This window comes from Bos javanicus, chromosome 10 (assembly GCF_032452875.1).
Source record: "Bos javanicus breed banteng chromosome 10, ARS-OSU_banteng_1.0, whole genome shotgun sequence".
Classification (NCBI taxonomy): Eukaryota; Metazoa; Chordata; class Mammalia; order Artiodactyla; family Bovidae; genus Bos; species Bos javanicus.
This window is the reverse complement of record NC_083877.1, coordinates 101,511,688-101,537,257: the sequence shown is the minus strand read 5'-3', so window position 1 is coordinate 101,537,257 and position 25,570 is coordinate 101,511,688. Positions and strand designations below refer to the sequence as shown.

The window sequence follows — 25,570 nt, the reverse complement described above, 5'->3', positions numbered from 1 at the left end:
TTGCCATCTCCTGTTTGACCACTTCCAATTTGCCTTGATTCATGGACCTGACATTCCAGGTGCCTATGCAGTATTGCTCTTACAGCATCGGACCTTGCTTATATCAGCAGTCACATCTACAACTGGGTATTCTTTTTGCTTTGGCTCCATCCCTTCATTCTTTCTGGAGTTATTTCTCCACTGATCTCCAGTAGCATATTGGGCCCCTACTGACCTGGGGAGTTCCTCTTTCAGTATCCTATCATTTTGCCTTTTCATACTGTTCATGGGGTTCTCGACGCAGGAATACAGAAGTGGTATACAGTCCATGAAATTCTCCAGGCCAGAATACTGGAGTGGGTGTCTGTACCCTTGTCCAGGGGATCTTTCCAACCCAGGGATTGAACCCAGGTCTCCTGCCTTGCAAGCAGATTCTTTACCAGCTGAGCCACAAGGAAGCACCAGCGTCATGATTTGAATAGAAACAGTTCCCCAGTGCATGCCAGGTGTCAGCGAGGCATGTGTTAGAATTCTCTGGGAAGGGCGCTTCAGTGTGTCTGACTCTTTGCGACCCTATGGACCATAGCCTGCCAGGCTCCTCTGTCCATGGGACTCTCCAGGCGAGAGCACTGGAGTAGGCTGCCATTCCCTCCTCTAGGTGATCTTCTCAACCCAGGGATCAGTCCCCAGTCTCTTATGTCTCCTGCGTTGGCAGGCAGGTTTTTACCACTAGTGCCACCTGGGAAGCCCCTTGTTGACACTTGGTAATCTTGCAGTTTATTTCTGGCCAATGGTTAGCTGACTGTTAACAAAACTGTGACATAAGAAAGGTTATTTTTTACACCATTCACCCTGGCTTCCATCATCAAGTCATACCTTCCATCTTCAGACATTCAGAGTCATTATTTAGTGTTTCTCCAGACCTTCTTCTCCAGCTTACCTTCTGGGAAGAGTGTTATTAATATGCTAATGAAAATTTAGGTTAATGTCTTATCTCTCTCGGGGATATGTGCATTTCAAGCTTTTCTTCTTACGAACGGATAGTATCAGCTGACAGCAGAGGTATTTGGGGACGCTTCTGGAAATTACTTCTTGTTAAACTATCTCCCTGATTGTCTGTCCCTAGTCCGGACTCCAGCATGCCCCTCTCATTTCTTTCTCTGGTTCATTTATTCAGCAAATCTTTATATGTGTGATGTGCTAGGCTGAGCACAGGGTGTACCGCAAGAAAGTAAAGAAAGGCACAGTTGCTACAGCAGTGGCCTTTAGCGTCTAATGAGAGGTTCTGTCAAATAATTGTATAAATAAATGTCAAGTTCAAACTGTAGGACGTGCTAGGAAGGGGAGAACAGAGTGCCCTGTACATATAATACGGGCTCCAGCCAGGAGATCCAGGACATATTCCCTGGGAAAGTCTGATTGAACTGAGCGGGAGTTAATGAAGCAGAAGAATTGACAGGATATATTGTTTTCCTAGGATTGCCATGAGAAATCTGTGGTGACCCAAGGACAAAAGAGCAGATAAAACCAAGGAGGGTGTTGGAACCTCAGGAAAAACCAGACCCTTATCGCCTTTCCCTCCCCCGTGTTGTAACTACTAAGGAAACAGTATCACCTGCCTCCCCTCCTACCCCACAGGGAGGAGGTATTTGCCCTACTCTCCCCCCACCCAGTATACCGGCCTCATCGAGTCAGCCAATGACCTGCAAGACCCCGTCCCACTCCTTGTACACTGGCTATAAAAGTGGACTAAGGACCCCTTTCAACGTCGGTTCTCCCTTGAGCTGGCCCGCTGTTCTAACAGCGTCTCCCACTCTAATAAACTTTATTTCCCTCCCTTTCCTTTATTTCTGTCTCGTGTCTGGAAATTCTTTTCCAACCCACACCTGGACCACGACAAGTACCAAAAATTGGGTTGTTTAAAACTCCAGGCATGTATCATTTCGTGCCTCTGGAGGCTGGAAGCCTGAAATCCAGGTGTCAGCAGGGCTGCATGCTCTCTGATAGTACTGGGGGAAGCCTTCTCTGTCCCTGCCAGCTCCCGGTGTGCAGGCAGCCGCAGGCATTCTTTGGCTTGTGGGTGCAGAGCTCTAGGCTCATGGCCGTCTTCTCTTGTCGTCTTCGTGTTGCCGTCCCTCTGGCCTTGTCTGTCTCTGCCCAGATGGCCCCTCTGGAATACGAACACCGGTCCTATGGCATTAGGACCCACCCTAACGACCTCACTGTAAACGTGATCACCTCTGTAATAGCTTCCCTGGTGGTTCAGAGAGTGAAGCGTCTGCCTGCAATGCGGGAGACCCAGGTTCGATCCCTGGGTCGGGAAGATCCCCTGGAGGAGGAAATGGCAACCCACTCCAGTTCTCTTGCCTGGAGAATCCCATGGACGGAGGAGCCTGATGGGCTACAGTCAGTGGGGTTGCAAAGAGTCGGACATGACTGAGTGACGTCACTTTCAGTTTCACCTCTGTAAAGACCCTGTGTTCAAACCAGGTCACATTCTGAGGACCTGGGGGTTGGAGCTTCATCGTATCTCTTCAGGGGCCACAGTTCAACCCATAAGAGGCCTTGGAGTAGAGCGACAGAAAGATGCTGTAGGCAGGGGACGCAGTACATGCCAACAAGAAGCGTGGCCTCTGAGTTTCAGATGCAAGAGAGGAAACTGGAACGAAGTGAAGAGTAGAGGTTAGGCCTGCCTTAGGGACTGTGGTCGTGATGTGAAGGCAGTGCGACTGCACCGGAGCACTGAGGAGGAGTGAGACACGATCCACCGGAGCACTGAGGAGGAGTGAGACACGATCCCCCGGAGCACTGAGGAGGAGTGAGACACGATCCACCGGAGCACTGAGGAGGAGTGAGACACGATCCCCCGGAGCACTGAGGAGGAGTGAGACACGATCCCCCGGAGCACTGAGGAGGAGTGAGACACGATCCCCCGGAGCACTGAGGAGGAGTGAGACACGATCCACAGGAGCACTGAGGAGGAGTGAGACACGATCCACAGGAGCACTGAGGAGGAGTGAGACACGATCCACCGGAGCACTTGAGCAGGAGTGAGACACGATCCACAGGAGCACTGAGGAGGAGTGAGACACGATCCACAGGAGCACTGAGGAGGAGTGAGACACGATCCACCGGAGCACTGAGGAGGAGTGAGACACGATCCACCGGAGCACTGAGGAGGAGTGAGACACGATCCACCGGAGCACTGAGGAGGAGTGAGACACGATCCACCGGAGCACTGAGGAGGAGTGAGACACGATCCACTGAAGCACTTGAGCAGGAGTGAGACACGATCCACCGGAGCACTTGAGCAGGAGTGAGACATGATCCACTGGAGCACTGAGGAGGAGTGAGACACGATCCACTGGAGCATTGAGGAGTGAGGCACGATCAGATCTGCACTTGGAGAGAGGCGCCCTGGCTGCAGTGTGCAGAGTGCGTCGGTGGCCCCAGGAACAGACGCAGGTGCACCAGTTAGGAAGCTTCTGCAGTGCAGCCGGTGAGAGGAGGAGGGGTGAAGAGGGAAGTGGTCACAGAAAGTGAAATCCGTGAGCCTCCATGATCAATCGGATGGATGATGGAGGAGGCGATGGTCAAGGATGATTCAGTCCTAGATTTCTGACTCATTTGCCTAAATGCACTAATGAAGCAGGTTAGGGGCAAAATTGTGAGATCAGTTGGGGTATGTTAGGCCCAGAGTGCCCCTCTTGGAATCATCAGCATTTATAGATGTGGGGCTGAGAGGGAAGGTCCCAGCTGAAGATGAAAATTCAAATCACTGGCATGTATGTGATAACTGAAGGTGTGCACCCTGGTCGAGAGAGCCAACAGGGAGGCGAGAAGAGGGCTGAGGGCAATGATGGGAGAGAGCCCACAAAGGAAATTAAGGCAGAGCAGCCAGAGAGGGGGAAAACCAGGGAGCCCATGGCTTCAGAGAAGCCAGGGGAAGAGGGAGGGAAGGGTCAAACAGAGCCCAGAGAGTCAAAGATGTCCCATGGAGGCAGCATTGCGGAAGTGATCGGTGACCTTCCGGAAAGACGGTCTGGGGCAGTGAGATGGAGGGAGCCAGGCTGCAGGGGTCTGAGGAGTGGGAGGAAGGGGATGAAGGCGGTCTGCACAAACACTGCCGCACTTTGGGACTTCCCCGTGGTCCGGTGGCTAAGAATCCAGCTTCCAATGTGGGGGACACAGGTTTGATCCTCGAGGGGAGAACTGAGATCCCGCGTGCCAGCGGGGCAGCTCAGTCCAGGGGCCGCGACTAGAGAGGCCAGCGTGCCGTCACTGCTGTGCCCACTCTCGTGTCTGGAGCCCACCCCTGCTGTGTAGAAGCAGAGCAGGCTGCCAGGCTCTACGTTTTCATACAAGTGTCCATGCAAATCATTTTTCCCTCCTATCAGCCCTGGGCAACGGGAGGGTGGCAAGTGGGAAGTACAGTGACATTTTCTGGTACAGGACCTATAAAAGGTGGTTGCGGCAGCGGCGTTCACCCACTGCTTGTACGCCCCACTCCCATTTCCTGTGTGTTCCCCTCATGGACAGAAGTCAGCCTCTGAGGAGCAGGGTCCTCCAAGTGCTCTCCTTATGACCTCTGACGGAGGGGCGCCCACGTCTTCTCTCCTGGGGGCTTCCCCATGCCTCTCTCTCTCAGAGGGCCCTGGGAACTGGGCTGATGCTGCAGGCCAGGGCAGGTGTTTCCTGCTCCAGTTTAATGGACTCTAATCTGGCACCTGCTATAAATATAGGAAGACCCAAAGGCCAAGTCTTTAGTCAATCAGTTTGCTAAGATACACCCCAGTGGCAAAAGTGAAAGTCGCTCAGTCGTGTCCAACTCTGCGACCCCGTGGACTGTAGCCCACCAGGCTCCTCTGTCCATGGGATTCTCCAGGCAAGAGTACTGGAGTGAACAGCCCTTCCCTTCTCCAGGGGATCTTCCTGACCCAGGGATCAAACCCAGGTCTCCCACATTGCAGGCGGATTCTTTACCATCTTAGCCACCAGGGAAGCTAATCATTTCCACTTTGAAAAATAAAACTGTGATTTTCAGTCACTTCAAGGCACATCTTTTGTATTTTTATTCTGAGGCAATAAAAAAAATAAGTTATATATATATATATATATATATATATATATATATATATATTTTTTTTTTTCCATGCCATGGTCTAATTATGCCCAACCCAGAACAAAATCCACCTAGTTCTCTCCATGAGGGTGATGATTCTTTTTGTTGTATTCACCATGTCTGGCTCCTTCTATCTTTTGAGATTCTGAGTTGACTTGGTCCTTAACATAAGCGGTCTTGGGGCTCCTGTGTTTCCTGGTCTCCCGTGCTCCATCCTGCACTTCATGGATTAGGCTTCACGTCGTGGGCGTGAACCTGTGGGCCGGCCTTCGGCCTCACCTGCTGGTAAAGACTGAACCCGCACTGGGAGGCATGTCAGGATCATGCTGGTTCACACTGGCGTAAATGGGCTTCAGGTTTCTGCGAAAGTCTTCCTTGCTTATACTTTTATTTTTCTCTTTTGAAAATATTGCATAAGCATTTTGTGTATTTCTTTTTACTATAAGAGATTGTCTAACATATTAAGTGTTTAAAGCAAGATGTGAGAAAAATGTATCTGCTGTCTCTCTTCCCAGCACCCGCCTCATCAGCTCCATTTGTGATTTCCTTAGTGGGATTTACATCTTCTCAAAATCGTTTCTGGGTACAAATACCTAAATGTTCTAAAGGTATACTATATAGTACATATATAAGTCTGATTATATTTATTTTACATATCTTTATATATGTATATAGCCACATGGGAAGATGACTCAGTGATGAAGAATCTGTGTGCCAGTGCAGGAGACCCCAGAGACACGGGTTTGCTCCCTGGGTCAGGAAGGTGCCCTGGAGGAGGAAATGGCAACCACTTCCAGTATCCTTGCCTGGGGAATCCCATGGACAGTGGAGCCTGTTGGGCTACACTCTATGGGGTCACAAAGAGTCAGACTTGACTTAACAACGGAGCGTGAATGCATATGTGTATATATACACATATGTTAAATATTTATCATATTATACCTTATATATAATACATATATAAATGTGTATATATGTGTATTACATATATATATACATTTATGATGGTTCTTTTTACATGAGCAAGATCAAATAATACATGTCATTCTATGACTTGGTTTTCATTAATATGTTTTTGCCGACATCTCTCCCTCCCTCTCTGCAAAGTGTTCCATGATATACATGTATCATTCTGTAACCAGCCTCCTACTGATGTTTTTGCCGTAATTGATAATACCGCAGTGGTCAGGGTTTCTCTTACTTTTTGTCCATATGCGGAAGTCTTTCAGTTACATTCAAAGACGTCGTATCCTGGGCACACGCATTCGGATTTTCGGGAGATGTCCGTAGCACCCATTCTCCTCCACTTGCTCCCTCACCTGGTGCTGGCCTGGAACTCCGCATCCTGGCTGGACTAATCCTCCCAGCTTCTCAAGGAAGGAGCCAGCGTGGGGGCTGGGGGCTGGGGACTGGTGGGCAGCATGGCCCCCGCTGCTGGAGCATTTCCTTCAGGCAGAGAGCAGAGACAGTTTGGAACCGGCAAAAGCAAAAGACCAGGAAGAGCTGCTAACACAGGTACAGTCTTGGTTTGCTTGTGTGTAAATTAACTTCTTCTAAGGCTTTACCCAATGGTATAAGTTGAGATAACTGGCTAAACTGTATTTAGGAAAAAAAAAAATTAAATTTGATTTCTATTCTATACCATACATTGTGTGCAATTTCAGATAAATTAAAAAAAACTAGTAGTTATCTGTTTGGGGAGTAATTCTGACTGATTTTCATTTTATTATTCTCGATTGTCTATAGCTTCTGAATATTTCATGTATTATTAAAATTATGTTTTAAAGAATTGAATATCTTCCATGTACTATTTCTAATTCATCAACCTCTCTTTCAGTTCAGTTCAGTTCAGTCACTCAGTCGTGTCTGACTCTTTGCAACTCCATGAATTGAAGCACGCCAGGCCTCCCTATCCATCACCAACTCCCGGAGTTCACTCAAACTCACGTCCATCGAGTCAGTGATGCCATCCAGCCATCTCATCCTCTGTCATCCCCTTCTCCTCCTGCCCCCAATCCCTCCCAGTATCAGGGTCTTTTCCAATGAGTCAACTCTTCGCATGAGGTGGCCAAAGTACTGGAGTTTCAGCTTCAGCATCATTCCTTCCAAAGGAATCCCAGGGCTAATCTCCTTCAGAATGGACTGGTTGGATCTCCTTGCAGTCCAAGGGACTCTATAGTCTTCTCCAATACCACAGTTCAAAAGCATCAATTCTTCGGCACTCAGCTTTCTTCACAGTCCAACTCTCACATCCATACATGACCACAGGAAAAACCATAGCCTTGACTAGACGAAACTTTGTTGGCGAAGTAATGTCTCTGCTTTTGAATATGCTATCTAGGTTGGTCAAAACTTTCCTTCCAAGGAGTAAGCATCTTTTAATTTCATGGCTGCAGTCAGCTTCTGCAGTGATTTTGGAGCCCCCAAAAATAAAGTCTGACACTGTTTCCACTGTTTCCCTATCTAGTTGCCATGAAGTGATGGGACCGGATGCCATGATCTTCGTTTTCTGAATGTTGAGCTTTAAGCCAACTTTTTCACTCTCCACTTTCACTTTCATCAAGAGGCTTTTTTATCTCTACATTATTAGAACACTACCCTCTCTTGTAGAGTCTCCTATTTGAGGGTCATTTTTTGGAAATCTTTGGTAAGTAGAGGTGATAAGTCTTGCCTTAAAAATGTGAAAAGAATATACCTAGACAAAAGAAAACCTTTGTAACAAAATTGTATTACGATTTATGACATGAGACAGATTGTATAATGTAAATGGATCCTAGAAATACAAACATGCTCCTAGAAATACATTGTGAATATATTTCTTGCTCATTATTTATTATATGTAGGTAAATACTGTTGTTGATGCTCATTAATGTAAGAAACATTAACACTACTATTTTAACTCCCCCAAATATTTATGGATTGTATTGTGAATTAAGAAAAACCATATCACTTTAATTTGTTAGCCCTTCTTGAACTGGGAATTAGTTCACTCATGCAATTTACTTTTAATTTACTTGGATTTACTCAAAATTATTTGTCTGCAAATTAAAACGGAGCTCTCCTTGCAGAAGGGTACTCCTCAGATGCCCTGAACACGATGATTCGTTCCACCTCTTGTTCTCATCTTGGATCATGGCTGCAGGACACGGTTTCCAGTGAAGATGGTTTTGCTTATCAAATCCTCAAAGAAAAAGTGCTGTTTCCGTGCAGATGAATAGTCAGTTTTAATTAGTTTATTATTTGGGGTTTGATGAAAGACTTTCATGGATATTCGAGACACGTAAGTGGAAGAGGATTGTTGGATAGCCATGTACTCCATTCTATACACTTTATGTGGTGCCTACCAGGTGCCAGACCCCGTGGGGCGCCCCACTCCACCCAGTTCTCTGTCCCTTCACGCCCACTGGGTGCTGAGTGTGGTGTCAGACCCTGAGGACCAGTCCTGAGAGGACCAGGCCTGAGAGGGGATAGGTCCTGAGAGGGAACCTGTCCTGAGAGGGGATCAATCCTGAGAGGGGATCAGTCCTGAGAGGGGACCTGTCCTGAGAGGGGATCAGTCCTGAGAGGGGACCTGTCCTGAGAGGGGATCAGTCCTGAGAGGGGACCTGTCCTGATGGGGATCATTCCTGAGAGGGGATCAGTCTTGAGAGGACCCAGTCCTGAGAGGGGACCTGTCCTGAGGGGGGACCTGTCCTGAGAGGGGACCAGTCCTGAGAGGGGATCAGTCCTGAGAGGAGACCTATCCTGAGAGGAGACCTGTCCAGAGAGGGGATCAGTCCTGAGGGGACCTGTCCTGACAGGGGACCGGTCCTGAGAGGAGACCGGTCCTGAGAGGGGATCAGTCCTGAGAGGAGACCTATCCTGAGAGGGGACCTGTCCTGAGAGGGGATCAGTCCTGAGAGGGGACCTGTCCTGAGAGGGGAGCTGTCCTGAGAGGGGACCTGTCCTGAGAGGGGACCAGTCCTGAGAGGGGACCTGCCCTGAGGGGGAACCTGTCCTGAGAGGGGACCTGTACTGAGAGGAGACCAGTCCTGAGGGGATCTGTCCTGAGAGGGGATCAGTCCTGAGAGGGGACCTGTCCTGAGAGGGGACCAGTCCTGAGGGGATCTGTCCTGAGAGACGATCGGTCCTCTGAGGGGAGCTGTCCTGAGAGGGGAGCTGTCCTGAGAGGGGACCCAGTCCTGAGAGGAGACCTGTCCTGAGAGGACCAGTCCTGAGGGGATCTGTCCTGAGAGGGGATCAGTCCTGAGAGAGGACCAGTCCTGAGGGGACCTCTCCTGAGAGGGGCCCCAGTCCTGAGAGGAGACCTGTCCTGAGAGGACCAGTCCTGAGGGGATCTGTCCTGAGAGGGGACCAGTCCTGAGAAGACCTGTCCTGAGAGGAGACCTGTCCTGGGAGGACCAGTCCTGAGGGTATCTGTCCTGAGAGGGGATCGGTCCTGAGAGAGGACCAGTCCTGAGGGGACCTGTCCTGAGAGGGGACCCAGTCCTGAGAGGAGACCTGTCCTGAGAGGAGAACTATCCTGAGAGGGGACCTGTCCTGAGAGGGGACCAGTCCTGAGAGGAGACCTGTCCTGAGAGGGGACCAGTCCTGAGGGGATCTGTCCTGAGAGGGGATCAGTCCTGAGAGGGGACCTGTCCTGAGAGGGGACCAGTCCTGAGAGGGGACCTATCCTGAGAGGAGACCTATCCTGAGTGGGGACCCAGTCCTGAGAGGGGACCCAGTCCTGAGAGGGGACCTGTCCTGAGAGGGGACCAGTCCTGAGGGGATCTGTCCTGAGAGGCGATCGGTCCTCTGAGGGGAGCTGTCCTGAGAGGGGACCAGTCTGAGGGGACCTGTCTGAGAGGCGATCGGTCCTGAGAGGACCCGTCTGAGAGGAGACCTGTCCTGAGAGGACCAGTCCTGAGGGATCTGTCCTGAGAGGGGATCAGTCCTGAGAGAGGACCAGTCCTGAGACCTCTCTGAGAGGGGCCCAGTCCTGAGAGGAGACCTGTCCTGAGAGGACATCCTGAGGGACCTGTCCTGAGGGGACCAGTCCTGAGAGGGAACCAGTCTGAGAGGAGACCTGTCCTGAGAGGGGATCAGTCCTGAGAGGGGATCTGTCCTGAGAGGGGACAGTCTGAGAGGGGACCACTCCTGAGAGGGGACCAGTCCTGAGAGGGGACCCGTCCTGAGAGGACCAGTCTGAGGGGACCTGTCCTGAGGGGGACCTGTCCTGAGAGGACCAGTCCTGAGATCTGTCCTGAGAGGGATCAGTCCTGAGAGAGGACCAGTCCTGAGGGGACCTGTCCTGAGAGGGGACCTGTCCTGAGAGGGGACCTCTCCTGAGAGGGGCCCCAGTCCTGAGAGGAGACCTGTCCTGAGAGGACCAGTCCTGAGGGGATCTGTCCTGAGAGGGGACCAGTCCTGAGAAGACCTGTCCTGAGAGGAGACCTGTCCTGGGAGGACCAGTCCTGAGGGGACCTGTCCTGAGAGGGGACCAGTCCTGAGAGGGGATCTGTCCTGAGAGGGGATCTGTCTGAGAGAGGACCAGTCCTGAGAGGGGACCTCTCCTGAGAGGGGCCCAGTCCTGAAGGAGACCTGTCCTGAGAGGGGACCAGTCCTGAGAGGGGATCAGTCCTGAGAGGGGACCAGTCCTGAGAAGACCTGTCCTGAGAGGAGACCTGTCCTGGGAGGACCAGTCCTGAGGGGACCTGTCCTGAGAGGGGCAGGCTGCTCTCCGCCCTTGTGGGGCTCCCAGTGCCCCAGATGAAGAGAAGCGGCGACAGGGACCCTGAGAGAAGTCCTCGGGCACAGCGGTGGGGTAGTGGGCTCCAAAAGGCTGAGGGGTTGAGAGGAGTCTTCTGAGTCCCACAGAGTGAAAACGGGCATGTGGTGAAGGCGAGGTCATCACCCTGAGGGCAATGCCAGAGAAGGAGAAGCTGGAGCTGGGCAGGGGGCCCATGGATGGAGGAAGGGAGGGGACAGCACAGTGTATGCTGAAGGAGAGACACGCAGTCCTGGTCCCTGCCTTTGGGACGTCAGAAAAACAGACAAAGCGCACATCCCCGGGGGTCCAGTGACTTCAACTCCGCACTCCCATTGTAGGAGCCCAGGTTCAATCCCTGATCAGGGAACTAGATTCCACATGCTGCAATTAAAGATCGCGTAGGCCTCGACTGAGACCCAGTGCGGCCAAATAAATAAATGAATATTAAAAAATAAATAGAGGGCTTTGCTGGTGGCTCAGTGGTGAAGAGTCCACCCTCCAACGCAGGAGACGTGGGCTTGATCCCCGGTCCGAGAAGATCCCTCGGCCCTCGGAGCACCAAGCCCAGGACCGCAATGACTGAGCCCAGAGCCGCAACAACCGAGCCTTTTGCCGCAACTGCTGAAGCCTGTGCGCCCTGACACCTGTGCTCTGCAACGGGAGAGGTCCCTGCAAAGGGAAGCCTGCAAACCGCAGCTGGAGTGTGCTCCCCACCCTGCCCCCTGCTCGCTGCAACTAGAGAAAAGCCCGAGCAGCAGTGAAGACCCAGCACAGCCAAAAATAAAAAATAAATATAATTTTAAAATAAATAACAATTAAAAATATATTTAAAATAATATAATAACTTCCTTAACTTTTCCTGTCTGTGTGTGTGTGTGTTTAATAATTTTATTTACAGGAATAGTTAAGGAAGAGGAAAAGGAAAAGTTCAGGAAGACCCCCAAGTCACAAAGCCTTGGAATTTCCCTGGGAGGGTGGGTATCGGTAATGTCCCAGGACATGGGGACAGGCTTGGTAAAAATGAACACTTTGAGGCTTGTGAGAACCTGGCTGAGTATACAACAGTTCGAAGGCAGTGGAGAGGCTGGGCCAGAAAAGATTTGAGAGGCGACTGTGCCTAAGAGCTTCACTTACATAAGAGCTAGAAAGGAGCCTAATGTCTTAGACTCTCAGACTCTCATTCTAATCATTAGACTGACAGAGCCACTCTCTCATTTCCATTGTTTCAAATTACTTATCCCATAAAGGAACACTGCCAGCAGTAGATAATCACAGCCCTATAACTTTGAATTCTGTCATCCGGGGAGTTCGAAAGTATAGTGTCCTAGATCCTAACCCTGGAGAAGATTCAGTGAGTAAGACAGAGACATTTCATGTTCACCTGATATCCACCCTCCTCACCTTTCTTCTCAGCTCTCGGCAGTGGATGGAGTCCTGCGACAGGTTCTGGCCGATAGACGGTGAGTCGATGTGCCAGGAGTCACCCTGACGGGCTTCACCTGCCACGTCAACATCGAGAGGCTTCGTCTCCACGGTGGAGCCACCAGAGAGGAGCACCCTGCGTCCCTGAGCCCTGGTGAGCATGAGATGCCCCAGAGGACACTCAGAGCCAGAGGTAAGCCTTTCAAGGTGGACTCGCTGACCGTCTAGTTTCTGTCTGTTTCTGCACCATGGTCTGGCCAGTCCTGACCAGCACAGCCTGACTTCTGCCCGCCAGAAACCAGTTGCACAAACATACATTATCCGTGACCCTGGGGCAGTGGCCCGCTGACCACACTTTGTGACGAGTGACCACACTGACCTATTGTGATAGCATAAGTCACATGGGTACCTTAGACTCTTCCTAAACACCCAGAGTGTTAGATCTCCCATAAAGGAGGTTTGGCTGGCAAAGGGTGCACCCTTTGAAATGTTAATAATGTATGTCATTGAAGGAAGCATGATTCACTGGAGTGATTAATGTATTGGTCACAGTTTGTTGAGCATTTACTATGTGCCAAAGTAGACAGGATTGTACACAGGCAGAAAGTGGTACGGTAGGATTTGAGCCCAGTTCTGTCTGATTCCAAACATTTGCTTTGACTCATATGCTCATAATTTGCAAACTCTCCTCCCCTGATGATTTAGAGCGAGGGCCCTTGACTGAGGCTGACTCTAGTGCCACTTTGTGGACTGCGGCTCAGACGGTAAAGAATCTGCCTGCAATGCGGGAGACCTGACTTCGATCCCTAGGTCGGGAAGATCCCCTAGAGGAGGGCACGGCAACCCACTCCAGTATTCTTTCCTGGAGAATCCCAAGGACAGAGGAGCCTGGTGGGCTGCAGTCCATAGGATCGCAAAGAATCGGACACGACTGAGCGGCTTGACTTTCTTTGGCGCCCCCATCAGAGTGACTGGCAAGGGTTATGGTAATACTCAGTGTTGTGTAACATTTAGTAATAACCATTTTCTTAAACCTTCGTTATGATTTTTAGCTAAGCATTTTCCAGGCTTTGAAGACAGTTATTTAGCATCCTTTCAACTTCTCTAACGGTAAATGAAGGTTTTTGATTCCTGAGAGCTGCAAAGGAAGTTTGGTGTGGGCTTAGAATTCCTTCTATGGGGATCCCAAGCTCTAATGAACTTGTGTATCAATAAACCAAACTGATAGCAAAAAATTCCTGGATCCCTAACAGGTCTCTATGCATTGATCATATGTCAAAAAGTCCCAAAAATAGTCTCCACAGAGAAAGACAAATAAGAAATGATTTCACTTATACATGGAACCTGAACAGGCCAAACCCAAAGAAACAGAGCAGAGCAGTGTCTGCCAGGAACTGGGGTGTTGTGGGGGGCAAGATGCTGATCGAAGGGTGCAGCCTCCCAGTCGTAAATATGAATGAGCTCCAGGGACTGCTGTGCAGCACGGGGACTACGGGCTGGTGCGCAGCACCGTATTCCTAGGCTTCCCTGGCGGCTCAACTGGTAAAGAATCTGCCTACGATGCAGAAGACCTGGGTTCCACCCTGGATTGGGAAGGTCCCCTGGAGAAGGGAATGGCAACCCACTCCAGTATGCTTGCCCAGAGAATTCCATGGACAGATGATGAGGTCACAAAGAGTTGGACACGATTGAGTGACTCACACGCACATTGTATATTTGAAAGTTACTAAGAGGGTAGGTTTGCTTTTAAGTTACTAAAAGCAAAATGGCTGTCTGAGGAGGCCTTACAAATAGCTGTGAAAAGAAGAGAAGCGAAAAGCAAAGGAGAAAAGGAAAGATATAAGCATCGGAATGCAGAGTTCCAAAGAATAGCAAGAAGAGATAAGAAAGCCTTCCTCAGAGATCAATGCAAAGAAATAGAGGAAAACAACAGAATGGGAAAGACTCGAGATCTCTCCAAGAAAATTAGAGATACCAAGGAAACATTTCATGCAAAGATGGGCTCGATAAAGGACAGAAATGGTATGGACCTAACAGAAGCAGAAGATATTAAGAAGAGGTGGCAAGAATACACAGAAGAACTGTACAAAAAAGATCTTCACGACGAAGATAATCACAATGGTGTGATCACTCACCTAGAGCCAGACATCCTGGAATTCAAAGTCTAGTGGGCCTTAGCATCACTACGAACAAAGCTAGTGGAGGTGATGGAATTCCAGTTGAGCTCTTTCAAATCCTGAAAGATGATGCTGTGAAAGTGCTGCACTCAATATGCCAGCAAATTTGGAAAACTCAGCAGTGGCCACAGGACTGGAAAAGGTCAGTTTTCATTCCAATCCCAAAGAAAGGCAATGCCAAAGAATGCTCAAACTACTGCACAATTGCACTCATCTCACACGCTAGTAAAGTAATGCTCAAAATTCTCCAAGCCAGGCTTCAGCAATATGTGAACCGTGAACTTCCAGATGTTCAAGCTGGTTTTAGAAAAGGCAGAGGAACCAGAGATCAAATTGCCAACATCCGCTGGATCATTGAAAAAGCAAGAGAGTTCCAGAAAAACATCTATTTCTGCTTTATTGACTATGCCAAAGCCTTTGACTGTGTGGATCACAATAAACTGTGGAAAATTCTTCAAGAGATGGGAATACCAGACCACCTGACCTGCCTCTTGAGAAACCTATATGCAGGTCAGGAAGCAACAGTTAGAACTGGACATGGAACAACAGACTGGTTCCAAATAGGAAAAGGAGTACATCAAGGCTGTATATTGTCACCCTGCTTATTTAACTTCTATGCAGAGTACATCATGAGAAACGCTGGGCTGGAAGAAGCACAAGCTGGAATCAAGATTGCCGGGAGAAATACCAATAACCTCAGATATGCAGATGACACCACCCTTATGGCAGAAAGTGAAGAGGAACTAAAAAGCCTCTTGATGAAAGTGAAAGAGGAGAGTGAAAAAGTTGGCTTAAAGCTCAACATTCAGAAAACGAAGATCATGGCATCTGGTCCCATCACTTCATGGGAAATAGATGGGGAAACAGTGGAAACAGTGTCAGACTTTATTTTTTGGGGCTCCAAAATCACTGCAGAAGCTGACTGCAGCTATGAAATTAAAAGATGCTTACTCCTTGGAAGGAAAGTTATGACCAATCTAGATAGCATATTGAAAAGCAGAGACGTTACTTTGCCAACAAAGATCCATCTAGTCAAGGCTATGATTTTTCCAGTGGTCATGCATGGCTATGAGAGTTGAACTGTGAAGAAAGCTGAGTACTGAAGAATTGATGCTTTTGAAGAATTGATGCTTTTGAACTGTGGTGTTGGAGAAGACATTTGAGAGTCCCTTGGACTGCAAGGAGATCCAACCAGTCCATTCTAAAGGAGATCAGTCCTGGGTGTTCTTTGGAAGGAATGATGCTAAAGCTGAAACTCCAGTACTTTGGCCACCTCATGTGAAAAGTTGACTCATTGGAAAAGACCCTGATGCTGGGAGGGATTGGGGGCAGGAGGAGAAGGGGACGACAGAGGATGAGATGGGTGGATGGCATCACGGACTCGATGGACGTGAGTTTGAGTGAACTCCAGGAGTTGGTGATGGACAGGGAGGCCTGGCGTGCTTCAGTTCATGGGGTCGCAAAGAGTCGGACACGACTGAGTGACTGAACTGCACTGAATTGACTGAAGAGGGAGGTCTTAAATGTCCTTACCATAAACACGCGCACACACACACAAATGGTAATTACGTGAGATGATTAACCTTACTGTGGCAACTGTTTTGCAATATGAATTGTATCAGTACTCTTGCCTGGAAAATGCCATGGACAGAGGACCCTGGTAGGCTACAGTCCATGGGGCTGCAAAGAGTTGGACACGACTGAGCAACTTCACTTCACTTCACATTCTCATATTATACACCTTAAACTTATACATATTATATGTCAATTATCTTTTGTATTTATTTTATTGATTTTGGCTGGGTTGGGACTTTGTTGCTGCAAGCGGGCTTTCTCTAGTTGTGGTGAGCAGGGGCTCCTCTCTAGCGGGGGCTTCTCGTTGCAGGGGCTTCTCTCTGTGGAAGCGTGGGCTCTATGGCGCCCAGGCTCAGTAGCTGTGGCACCCGGGCTTAGCTCCCCTGTGGCCCGTGGGATATTCCCAGTCCAGGGATCGAACCTGTGTCCTTTGCATTGGCAGATATATTCTTAACCACTGGACCATCAGGGAAGTCCAATTATCTTCTAATAAAGCTGAAAAAGGCCTCCAGATGAATGTCTATATAGTTTATCCTCTCTTGATTCTCAACAACTCAGTGTTCTCATCTACTTAAAAGTAGAACTGTCTCTCCTTGTGATACTAGACTTCAGTCTTCTCCCAAGCCATATAGTTTTGCGTTTTGCTCCTTCTCCTGGGCAGGTGCCAGCACAACCTGATTTGTGGGCGCACGGAGAACAGCCACGGCCACTCAGAACCAGAGCTCAGCTAGTCAGTGGACAGCAAATCAGGAAGTGGCGATGTTTAAGTCACAACAACAACAGCAGCAAAAAATACCTTGAATGTCATCTCAGTAAAAGAAACTGTTGTCCCATCAGACCACGGATGTGCTTTTTAAACTCGGTTACATGTCAGATCAGCTGATAGGGTCCAGTGCTGCCAAGCATTCTAAGGGAATTTTCTTATCAATAGAGGACCTTGGTGCAAAATCACTGTCTGCAGTTGGTGGCACTCTTGTTAGAAACCTTGACTAAAAGGCCCTCTGGGTTTATTTTTCCCTTAACTTCCCTTCAGAAATGGGTAGCATGGAGGGAGAAGTTACCATGGGATACCACACCAGGGAAAATCATGTACTCTGCTATTGCTACAAAACTTGGCTAGTTGGTTGATATAATTTAATGCCAACTCCCAGAGTAATTAAAAATTAGAAGAATGATTTAGTGCCGGCTGATTTTATTTTCTAGGTCTCCAAAATCACTGTAGACGGTGACTGCAGCCATGAAATTAAAAGATGCTTGTTCCTCAGAAGGAAAGCTATGACAAACCTAGACAGCGTATTAAAATGCAGAGAGAACACTTTGCTGACAAAGGTCCATATAGTCAAACCTGTGGTTTTTCCAGTAGTCATGTATGAATGTGAAAATTGGACCATGAAGAGGGCTGAGCGCTGAAGAACTGATGCTTTCAAATTGTGCTGGAGAAGACGATTGAGAGTCCCTTGGACTACAAGGAGATCAAACCAGTCAATCCTAAAGGAGATCAGTCATGGATATTCATTGGAAGGCCTGATGCAAGGCTGACACACCAATTCTTTGGCCACCTGATGCAAAGAGTCAACTCACTGGAAAAGACCCTGATGCTGGGAAAGACTGAAGGCAGGAGGAGAAGGGAATGACAGAGGATGAGATGGTTGAATGGCATCATAGACTCAGTGGACACGAGTTTGAGCAAGCTCTAGGAGATAGTGAAGGACAGGAAAGCCTGGCGTGCTGCAGTCCATGCGATCGAAAAGAGTTGGATACAACTTAGCTCCTGAACAACAACATGAAGTATCAGGGCTTCTTAGGCAGCACTAAGGTTAAAGGCAATGGCACCCCACTCCAGTCCTCTCGCCTGGAAAATCCCATGGACAGAGGAGCCTGGTGGGCTGCAGTCCATGGGGTTGCCAAGAGTCCGACACGACTGAGCGACTTCACTTTCACTTTTCACTTTCATGCATTGGAGAAGGAAATGGCAACCCACTCCAGTGTTCTTGCCTGGAGAACCCCAGGGACGGGGGAGTCTGGTGGGCTGCCGTCTATGGGGTCACACAGAGTCGGACACGACTGAAGTGACTTAGCAGCAGCAGCAGCTGCCAATGCAGGAGACGAAAGAGACATGGGTTTGATCCCTGGGTTGGGAATATGCCCTGGAGAAGGGAATGGCAACCCACTGCAGTACTCTTGCCTGGAAAAAATCCCATGGACAGAGGAGCCTGGTAGGCTACAGTTTATGGGGTCGCAAAGAGTCAGCCACGACTTAGCGACTAAACATAAACATAAAATGTCTCTAAGTATGATTTGCTCAAGTTCCATTTTCAAACAAATGGTCCTGGAAGAAACTTACTCCTGCTGTTCCAAAGGGTCCCATCCAGGAGCCCACATCTTGCCTGCCGTGAGAAGCCACAGAGGCAGGAATTTATCCTGGGTGGAAAGTTCACTGAACATGCTGTGCTGACTATTTGAAAATTACTTGTTCCAAAAGCCCTTCAGAAACCAGTAATTCTATTAGCTTGGCTTCTGGAACGGTTTCCTACCTGCAGTAAAATGTAATCACAACTGTCAGCCAGCAAATAATTGCTCCAATGTCTAAATGAATGGCGAGTCTTCTCTGGAAGGAATAACTGTTCCTCAGTGAGTCAGCTCAGCCCGTGTCTCGGCTTCAGTTGCTGATGACCTGGGCCATCTGTCTGAACCAATGAGGAGAGAGGAGAGGGCTGCGGGAGCTCTAATTGGTGGAAACAAGGCAGGATGGGGACTCTCCACAGCCTATGAGCTGCCGGGCTTTTGCGAGCCAGCCAAAGCCCTTCATGAAGACACGGCACCCCAGGCAGCTTTCAGGTCAAGGACTTGGTCACTGACAGGGAAACCGAGTCCCATAACACTGAGCTCCCTTACGGAGTTTATGATTAACCTCTCCATTCAAAACCTCAGTCCCGTGTCTGTCCCCTCTGACCTCAGTCCTTTGCCCACTGAACACTTCGTCAGTCAGATGATGAAGATCGCTGTGGCCGCTCATACTAACATAGTAAGATTGCTGTTATACAGATCATCGCTTACAGAAAGGCTTAGGGCAAGATGAGCTCACGGATGCCTGAGCCATGGATCATCTGGCCAGAGAATCGCAAACAGGGACATCCTGACTCTCGAAACGAAGATTAGGAAATGTCACAGAAATGTCACAAGAAGATGATTAATTCCAGGTTCTTTGTTCTTCCCCTTGAAAATAGTCCTAACTCAGAGACCAAGATGGAGTGGATCTGAGACTGATTTCCTACTCCCTTGCTTGGTGGTGGTTTAGTCGCTCAGTCGTGTCCGACTCTTTGTGACCCCCTGGACTGTAGCCCACCAGACTCCTCTGTCCATGGGATTTCCCAGACAAGAATACTGGAGTGGGTTGATATTTCCTTATCCAGGGGATCTTCCTGACCCAGGGATCAAACCTGGATCTCCTACCTTGCAGGCGGATTCTTTACTGACTGAGCCACCACAGAAGCCCTTGCTGCAAATAAATGCTGATGTTGCGGCAAACACGTGCTGTCAGAGTTTGGCTTTCTGTGCCGTGGGCCTTGCTCTAGAACAGCATCAAAAACTGCTATAGCGCTGGCCTCCTCCTCCCACCCTTTGCCGGCGCTCACTGCATTTTCAAGGGAGTCTAGTAGACAGGAGTCCCTGTGTCCACATCTGGGTGATGAGGCAAGGAACATCCAAGACTGTTTCCAGAGGAAAGGAATGGAAAGGTTTGGCAAAGGCAGGAGGTGACTTTGTGAAAGGAAAACTTCCAGTCGTTTGGAACCGGGCTTTTCTGATCATCCTCAAACGTCCAGGTGCTCAGGAGTCCTGAGGCACCGAACTCTCACTTCCCGAGCAGCCAGCTCCCCCAGTTACTGTCGCACGGGGATTCCGCACTCGTCCTCTGGACTGGGGGTAGATCAGGCTGCAGGCCCGGCTCTTGGATCTTCCAGGCGTCTGTTTTGTCACGTGTACAAAGAGAAGAGCTGTGATGGCTGAGGGCTCCTACTTGGAATTTCTCTAGATTTGGGGCAGAGTTGGGCGGTGTGGTCTGAACACTGATGGGCTGCCGTGGGAAGCCAGCTTTGGGGCTGAGGGTGTTTCAAGGACTCCTGGGACTTCCCGATGGTCCAGAGGCTAAGGGCCTGTGCTGCCAGTGCTGGGGGCCCAGGTTCCCTCTCTCCTCAAGGAACTAGACCTCGCCTGTCACAACTAAGAGTTCACATGCCACAGCTGAAAGGTCCCGCTTGCCTCAAGTAAGACCTGGCGCAGCCAAACACAGAGATGTTTGTTAAAAAAAATAAATAAATAAAAATAAAGAGCTCGAACTTCCCTGGTGGTGCAGTGGATGAGACTCTGCCTGCCAACGCAGAGGACGTGAGTTTGATCCCCGGTCTGGGAAGATCCCACCTGCCACAGAGCACCCGCGCCTGTGACTCACAGCCAGTGACCCTGCGCTCTTGGAGCCCGGGGATCCCACCTCCTGAGCCCCGAGCCACGACTGCTGGAGCCTGTGCTGCTAGAGCCGGCGCTCCACAGCAGGAGGAGACGCCGCAGTGAGACGCCCGGGAACTGCAACTAGGGGAAGCCTGCGCACAGCAACCAAGACCCAGAGCCGCCAAGTCAATACTAAATACGTTTAAAAAAATAAATAAATGAAAATCAGGGGCTTCAAAGAGCTCAGAGAAGCCCTGGGGGCGGGCGGGGGGAGGCGGTGAATTCCGAAACCGCTGTCAAGTTGGTGGGGACCAGGGAGAAGCCAGGCTCGCGAAGCTCTGTGCCTAAGGCTGGGACCGCTCGGCTGCAGCTGGCCAGACCCGCGCAGCCCTGACTCCGCCCCCGTCCTCTGCCAGGTGGGACGCCGAGTGGCGCAGGGCCTCCAGGAGCACGGGCCTGCCTGCCGCAAGCCGGCTTCCCGCCCGCTCCGCCGTCGGGTGGCTCCTAGTTGGGCCGCGCGGTGCCCGCCTCAGGAGCAGCGTGGTTCTTCCGCTGCGCACCACCGCCGGTTTTTGTTCTCTCTGCGGCCCTAGTTTAATATTAATACTGACTCACAACGTTAGACGCCTAACCTAACTGCGGACACAGTTTCTCCTTAGAGACCGACAGGAATGGTTTAGAATGTGTTGCTAGGAAGACGTGAATTCTTTCCTAAATAATTACGCCTCGGGTGAGTTGCGTAGGTTACAGTAATTAAGGAAACGCCTGCGTTACTGAGTTACTGATCATTAACGCAGAGTGTACTCTCCCTCTCTCTACCCTAGATTGACTTTGTCATCATATCCCTGAAAAATGTTAATAGAAAGATGTATATTTAATAGGCACCTATTAAGGATGTCATTTGACTTTCTGTTCGCCGCTTTAAACCACTTTCAACGCCAGTGCTTTTCTAAATTACAATTTTTGAGGCAAAGACTAGGGAAATAATTCACCTATTTTTTGCAAAGTACTTTGTTCACAATATTTTGCAGGCGAATTTTAACCTTATGAAGCTCCCACCCCCATCAGATGTTTTGTGTCAAACGTAGCATTCCACATTTGTTCTGTACCTGTTCAAGTGGGCTCTCTGCAGAGCCCTGGGTCCGGCACCTAAGTGCTGTAGACACTCAGCATAAACACTTGACTATTTTCGCTTTTGTTTACCTTGGAGAGCTCTTTCATTCTCAAGGTTGAAACCTTGGAGAGCTCATCCTTTTTCAAGGTTTTCAACTCCATGCAGACGTTTCCAGTCCTGTAGACCCCAGGGCCCACATCCCCACTCGGGTCTCCTGTCATCTGAAACTAAACTCCACCTCTGGGCTGGCCTTGGTCTGGGATGTTGTGTCTTTGGCTGGTCCTTGAACTGTGGGGTGGGGATGGCTGTGGGGAGAGACAGGGGATGAGTTCTAGGTAGGGAAGCGGCTAATTAGGAATAAAAGGGGTGTGGTGGAACCACTGAGTGGCTCCTGTGGGCTGGGGGATAGGAGAGAATTAAGGACGGTGACCCTCGTATTCCCCTGATGGTCAGTGGAGTGGCATTTGTGAGCAGAATCGACCAGAAGGACAGTGAAGTCAGGAGGTCAGCCCAGAGGCTGCCTGACTGTTGCAAGTATAACTTAATGAGAGTATTGATGGAAATGACAGGCCATTTCCACCTTTATGAGTCAAAGGGTCATGGACCCTTTGAGAATATAACAAAAACCATGGGTGATTCCCAGAAAAATATTCACACACGTACCAAGTGTGATGTGTGATCTTGGAGGGCTGGTTCATGGATTCCAGTGGGTGATGCGGGATCCCCAAAGAATACAGGAATGTTTGCAGTGTAATTGGTCAGAGTCAGTAGGGAGGATCTGGGAAAGAAGGAAACACATTTTCAGACAACGGGACAGGTGAGTGAGGTGTGCTCGGGATACCTGGACACCTGTCTGGGGCTGTAAGGAAAGGCCGGGCAGCCTGGCTGGAGGCGAAGACCTGAGTCATTTGATTCAATTGCAGAGTTTACATTTTAAGAATGAATGGGTTCCCTGAATTAACCATAAGCAGAAAGTAATCGAGTATTTCCCAATATAAATGCTAGAGGCAATATTTATGCAGATGATCCTCCTAGAGGAGTTTGCGATCGCTGTGATAAAAGCCACACGAAAAGACATAGACACTACGTGAATCCTTACGTAAGTGCGTTCATTCATATTCATTATGAAGCTTAAAAATTAAATGTAAGATGCAGGCTAAAGATCAGGATAAAAGCTGACCATCTAAAACCGCAGTTACTAAGACGAGCTTAAGGTGAGCGGGCGCATCAAGAGGTCTCAGACTGTCAATGCTGCTTTCAGTGTCTGCAAGGGAAGGGGCGGCAGGTCAGCGCAGCAGGCCTCTGCCGTCCCGGCTTCTCTGCCGACGTCACCCCCAGCTGCTGGGGCAGCAGCGTCTTTTGACCCTGTCTCCTGCAGTCCAGGTGGGGGCATTTGGGGGACTGATCTCTTGGGAGCAGACGTGTAGCAGTAAGCTGCTCTCCCAGAAGAGATAAGTGGAAATGATGTGGTTAGTTCCCCAAGTATCCAGGGCTGCTGTCCACCTCTGCATCACAACTCTGACACTTGGTTGGGGGAATTCACCACTTCTCCTAACTGGGGCCAAAGTGACTCGCCCGTCTCGGAGACTGAGGGTGGGCCGTATCCCTGAATCTTCCCTCGGTCACCCTCCCAGGCTGTTCCCACCTTCTCGCAGGGTCTGGAGGTCACCAGGCGGGCTGTGCAGGGCCCTGAGTGGGTCTAGGGTGCGGCTGACCACAGTATATCCACAAGTCACCCGAGCTGGAGATGAAAGAGTTATGACTTTCTAGGAACCTTTTACCTCCGTTCACTGCAGTCTATGCTGGGTCTCTTCGTCCAGGCTCTTCAGATAACCCTAAAGCAGAGCCTTTAAAATGAATTTCCTGGGCACTTCTGGGCAGGGATTTACTCACCAAAATACTCGCCACTTTCCAGGGGCTGCGTTGCTTTCAGGACCACTTTGGTGGTTATGGCACAGAAAGTCTAATAGCTCTTCTGCTCCTCAGAGCTCGCAACACCTGGGTCCTGTGGCTTCCTTGTTTTTACAGCGCTTGTCTCTGACCAGAGAACACTGAATGACAAGAGAGGAGACTCAAGCCAGGGCTCCAGGGTCTGGTCCTGTTCGTGGTGAGCCATCTTATCGGAGGAACTGTAACTGTACAACCTTCATTTGAAAAGACCCTGATGCTGGGAGGGATTGAGGGCGGGAGGAGAAGGGACGACGGAGGCTGAGACGGTTGGAGGGCATCACTGACTCGATGGACACGAGTTTGAGCAAGCTCCGGGAGTTGGTGATGGGCAGGGAGGCCTGGCGTGCTGCAGTCCATGGGGTCGCAAAGAATTGGACACAACTCAGCGACTGAACTGAACTGAACTGAATGTTTGGAGTGACGACTCTAAGATACATACCATCCCGCTTTACTGAGGACGGGATCAGGCAAGAAATCCACCAGGTCTTACAAACGTTATTTACAAGAGTTGATGCAGGGCTTCCTGGTGGTCCAGTGAGTAAGAGTCTGCCTTGCAATGTATGGTACGCTGGTTCCGTCTCTCGGTTGGGAAGGTCCTGCACGTGGTGGGGCAACTAAGCCCGTGAGCCACGACACACGAGCCTGCGCTTTGGAGCCTGTGAGCCATGGCCGCTGACGGCTTCATGCCCGAGAGCCTGTGCTCTGCGAAAAGAGAAGCTCCTGCCACGAGAAGTCCGGTAACCAGAGAGTCGCCCCTGTGGTCCCCAGTGAGAGCACGCCCCTGTCAGCAACGAAGACCCAGAGCAGCCAAAAGACACATTTATAATAGATATATATTTTAAAAAGAATTGATATAAAATAAGATTTCCTTCTTGACTCTCAAAAGCAAAATTTCCTGAACTGCCTTGCTCTTCTCAGCTGAAGGAAGCAGGGCCCGCATGGTGCAGACCTGTCCCGGGTAAGGAACTCCAGGAGGGGCTGATACAGGCCTCATCAAATGGCTGGTTCAAATCAAGGAGGAGGTTGAAGACAGTGTGACGATCAGAGAGGCCACCCTGAGCGTCCGGTGTAAGGGTTCGTATTCTGCTCAGTCGCTCAGTTGTGTCTGACTCTCTGTGACCCCCTGGACTGTAGCCTGCCAGGCGCCCCTGTCCATGGGATTCTCCGGGCAAGAACACTGGAGTAGGTTGCCCTGCCCACCTCCAGGGGATCTTCCCCACCCAGGGATCGAACCTGGGTCAGGAAAGGTTGTAAGCAGGGAACAGGACTGGGGAAAAGAAACGGGTCACGAGACTTCCCTGGCAGCCCAGTGGTTAAGACGTTACACTCCCAATGCAGGGGGCATGGGTTCAGTCCCTAGCTGGGAAACTGAGAGCCTGAATGTAGCAGAGCACAGCCTTAAGAAAAGCGGCGGACGGTGGGGTGGGAGGTGGCCAGGCCAGGTGGATGCTTGTATGCCAGACAGTGACTGGGGACCAGCCCTGTGCCCAAGGAGGCAGTGGCTTCGAAGGGGCACCTGTTCTAATTGGAGGTGACCAAAGGACTGAGGGAAGATTCACCAGCTAAGAGATGCCAGAACAGAATGAGGAAAATTCTAGAAAACGGAGGTTATGTTTTTGAGACAGGAATAAAATTTTTAAAACTAGAGCATGAAGTCTCTTGTGTGAGTTGGATCTTTGCATCAGGTAGCCAGAGTATTGAAGCTTGAGCTTCAGCATCAGTCCTTCCAATGAATATTCAGGACTGATTTCCTTTAGGATTGATTGGTTTGATCTCCTTGCAGTCCAAGAGACTCTCAAGAGTCTTCTCCAACACCACAGTTCAAAAGCATCAATTCTTCGATGCTCAGCTTTCTTTATAGTCCAACTCTCACATCTATACATGACCACTGGAAAAACCATAGCCTTGACTAGACGGACCTTTGTTGGCAAAGTAATGTCTCTGCTTTTGAATATGCTATCTAGGTTGGTCATAACTTTCCTTCCAAGGAGCAAGCGTCTTTTAATTTCATGGCTGCAATCACCATCTGCAGTGAT

The 25,570-nt window shown here is 49.7% G+C and overlaps 1 long non-coding RNA gene across 1 annotated transcript; it reads left to right on the top strand.

Moving 5' to 3' along the window:
- Nucleotides 1–5,139: 5,139 nt before the first annotated feature.
- On the top strand, nt 5,140–24,335 carry LOC133255097 (uncharacterized). Its single transcript, XR_009738878.1, has 4 exons — nt 5,140–6,616; nt 6,939–8,381; nt 12,264–12,465; nt 17,228–24,335. It is a non-coding gene; the product is annotated as an uncharacterized LOC133255097 (long non-coding RNA).
- The last annotated feature ends 1,235 nt before the right edge of the window (nt 24,336–25,570 follow it).